Source organism: Lathyrus oleraceus, chromosome 2 (assembly GCF_024323335.1).
Source record: "Lathyrus oleraceus cultivar Zhongwan6 chromosome 2, CAAS_Psat_ZW6_1.0, whole genome shotgun sequence".
Classification (NCBI taxonomy): domain Eukaryota; kingdom Viridiplantae; phylum Streptophyta; class Magnoliopsida; order Fabales; family Fabaceae; genus Lathyrus; species Lathyrus oleraceus.
Window position 1 is genome coordinate 492,116,160 of NC_066580.1, and position 4,112 is coordinate 492,120,271.

Sequence of the window (4,112 nt, forward strand, 5' to 3'; positions counted from 1 at the left end):
TTTGAAAAATTAATTGTATTAACATTTTTTATTTCTCTTTTATTAGAATTGGTCTTGCCATTATTAGAACAAGTTGAGGATTGTTGTAAATTATTAACAATTAATAATCTTGAGTGCGTTTCAAAATGACAAGAAATTATGCAAGTGAAGGTTAATTTTTTTTCTTCAGAAATAGGCAACACTTGTGAAGTGTTGTAGTATGCAATTTGTGTTTTGAATTCAGAAATAGGAAACACTTGTGAAGTGTTCCATTATGTAGTTTGTATTTTGAATTAAGAAATAGGAAACACTTCTTGAAGTGTTGCAGAATGCAAAATAGTACAACCTTTTTAAACTTTTATTGTAGGTGAAACAGTGCAATATTTGGTAAAAGTGTTACTTTAGCTAAAACAATACAACGTTTGAAAAATATTGTTGTAGGCGAAACAGTGCAAAATTTAGCAAAAGTGTTGCTGAAAGTATGTGCTTCATCAAGGGTCGCAACCTTATGAAACAATATTAGTTTGACCTATAAATTGAGCATTCCGGATTCAGAAAAATACATTCAGAAAAGTCTATCATTTTCACACAAAATCCAGATTTCATCTTTCATACATTCGAGTTTTCATCGGTCTTTAACAAACTCAAGTATAGGTTGAATTATCCTAATTATTCATGCGTACAAACTCTACGACAATTTAGAAGTGTTTGAAAAATTAATTGTATTAACATTTTTATTTCTCTTTTATTAGAATTGGTCTTGCCATTATTAGAACAAGTTGAGGATTGTTGTAAATTATTAACAATTAATAATCTTGAGTGCGTTTCAAAATGACAAGAAATTATGCAAGTGAAGGTAAATTTTTTTCTTCAGAAATAGGCAACACTTGTGAAGTGTTGTAGTATGCAATTTGTGTTTTGAATTCAGAAATAGGAAACACTTGTGAAGTGTTCCATTATGTAGTTTGTATTTTGAATTAAGAAATAGGAAACACTTCTTGAAGTGTTGCAGAATGCAAAATAGTACAACCTTTTTAAACTTTTATTGTAGGTGAAACAGTGCAATATTTGGTAAAAGTGTTACTTTAGCTAAAACAATACAACGTTTGAAAAATATTGTTGTAGGCGAAACAGTGCAAAATTTAGCAAAAGTGTTGCTGAAAGTATGTGCTTCATCAAGGGTCGCAACCTTATGAAACAATATTAGTTTGACCTATAAATTGAGCATTCCGGATTCAGAAAAATACATTCAGAAAAGTCTATCATTTTCACACAAAATTCTAGATTTCATCTTTCATACATTCGAGTTTTCATCGGTCTTATACAAACTCAAGTATAGGTTGAATTATCCTAATTATTCATGCGTACAAACTCTACGACAATTTAGAAGTGTTTGAAAAATTAATTGTATTAACATTTTTTATTTCTCTTTTATTAGAATTGGTCTTGCCATTATTAGAACAAGTTGGGGATTGTTGTAAATTATTAACAATTAATAATCTTGAGTGCGTTTCAAAATGACAAGAAATTATGCAAGTGAAGGTTAATTTTTTTCTTCAGAAATAGGCAACACTTGTGAAGTGTTGTAGTATGCAATTTGTGTTTTGAATTCAGAAATAGGAAACACTTGTGAAGTGTTCCATTATGTAGTTTGTATTTTGAATTAAGAAATAGGAAACACTTCTTGAAGTGTTGCAGAATGCAAAATAGTACAACCTTTTTAAACTTTTATTGTAGGTGAAACAGTGCAATATTTGGTAAAAGTGTTATTTTAGCTAAAACAATACAACGTTTGAAAAATATTGTTGTAGGCGAAACAGTGCAAAATTTAGCAAAAGTGTTGCTGAAAGTATGTGCTTCATCAAGGGTCGCAACCTTATGAAACAATATTAGTTTGACCTATAAATTGAGCATTCCAGATTCAGAAAAATACATTCAGAAAAGTCTATCATTTTCACACAAAATTCTAGATTTCATCTTTCATACATTCGAGTTTTCATCGGTCTTATACAAACTCAAGTATAGGTTGAATTATCCTAATTATTCATGCGTACAAACTCTACGACAATTTAGAAGTGTTTGAAAAATTAATTGTATTAACATTTTTTATTTCTCTTTTATTAGAATTGGTCTTGCCATTATTAGAACAAGTTGGGGATTGTTGTAAATTATTAACAATTAATAATCTTGAGTGCGTTTCAAAATGACAAGAAATTATGCAAGTGAAGGTTAATTTTTTTCTTCAGAAATAGGCAACACTTGTGAAGTGTTGTAGTATGCAATTTGTGTTTTGAATTCAGAAATAGGAAACACTTGTGAAGTGTTCCATTATGTAGTTTGTATTTTGAATTAAGAAATAGGAAACACTTCTTGAAGTGTTGCAGAATGCAAAATAGTACAACCTTTTTAAACTTTTATTGTAGGTGAAACAGTGCAATATTTGGTAAAAGTGTTACTTTAGCTAAAACAATACAACGTTTGAAAATATTGTTGTAGGCGAAACAGTGCAAAATTTAGCAAAAGTGTTGCTGAAAGTATGTGCTTCATCAAGGGTCGCAACCTTATGAAACAATATTAGTTTGACCTATAAATTGAGCATTCCAGATTCAGAAAAATACATTCAGAAAAGTCTATCATTTTCACACAAAATTCTAGATTTCATCTTTCATACATTCGAGTTTTCATCGGTCTTTAACAAACTCAAGTATAGGTTGAATTATCCTAATTATTCATGCGTACAAACTCTACGACAATTTAGAAGTGTTTGAAAAATTAATTGTATTAACATTTTTTATTTCTCTTTTATTAGAATTGGTCTTGCCATTATTAGAACAAGTTGAGGATTGTTGTAAATTATTAACAATTAATAATCTTGAGTGCGTTTCAAAATGACAAGAAATTATGCAAGTGAAGGTTAATTTTTTTCTTCAGAAATAGGCAACACTTGTGAAGTGTTGTAGTATGCAATTTGTGTTTTGAATTCAGAAATAGGAAACACTTGTGAAGTGTTCCATTATGTAGTTTGTATTTTGAATTAAGAAATAGGAAACACTTCTTGAAGTGTTGCAGAATGCAAAATAGTACAACCTTTTTAAACTTTTATTGTAGGTGAAACAGTGCAATATTTGGTAAAAGTGTTACTTTAGCTAAAACAATACAACGTTTGAAAAATATTGTTGTAGGCGAAACAGTGCAAAATTTAGCAAAAGTGTTGCTGAAAGTATGTGCTTCATCAAGGGTCGCAACCTTATGAAACAATATTAGTTTGACCTATAAATTGAGCATTCCGGATTCAGAAAAATACATTCAGAAAAGTCTATCATTTTCACACAAAATTCCAGATTTCATCTTTCATACATTCGAGTTTTCATCGGTCTTTAACAAACTCAAGTATAGGTTGAATTATCCTAATTATTCATGCGTACAAACTCTACGACAATTTAGAAGTGTTTGAAAAATAATTGTATTAACATTTTTTATTTCTCTTTTATTAGAATTGGTCTTGCCATTATTAGAACAAGTTGAGGATTGTTGTAAATTATTAACAATTAATAATCTTGAGTGCGTTTCAAAATGACAAGAAATTATGCAAGTGAAGGTTAATTTTTTTCTTCAGAAATAGGCAACACTTGTGAAGTGTTGTAGTATGCAATTTGTGTTTTGAATTCAGAAATAGGAAACACTTGTGAAGTGTTCCATTATGTAGTTTGTATTTTGAATTAAGAAATAGGAAACACTTCTTGAAGTGTTGCAGAATGCAAAATAGTACAACCTTTTTAAACTTTATTGTAGGTGAAACAGTGCAATATTTGGTAAAAGTGTTATTTTAGCTAAAACGAAACAACGTTTGAAAAATATTGTTGTAGGCGAAACAGTGCAAAATTTAGCAAAAGTGTTGCTGAAAGTATGTGCTTCATCAAGGGTCGCAACCTTATGAAACAATATTAGTTTGACCTATAAATTGAGCATTCCGGATTCAGAAAAATACATTCAGAAAAGTCTATCATTTTCACACAAAATTCTAGATTTCATCTTTCATACATTCGAGTTTTCATCGGTCTTATACAAACTCAAGTATAGGTTGAATTATCCTAATTATTCATGCGTACAAACTCTACGACAATTTAGAAGTG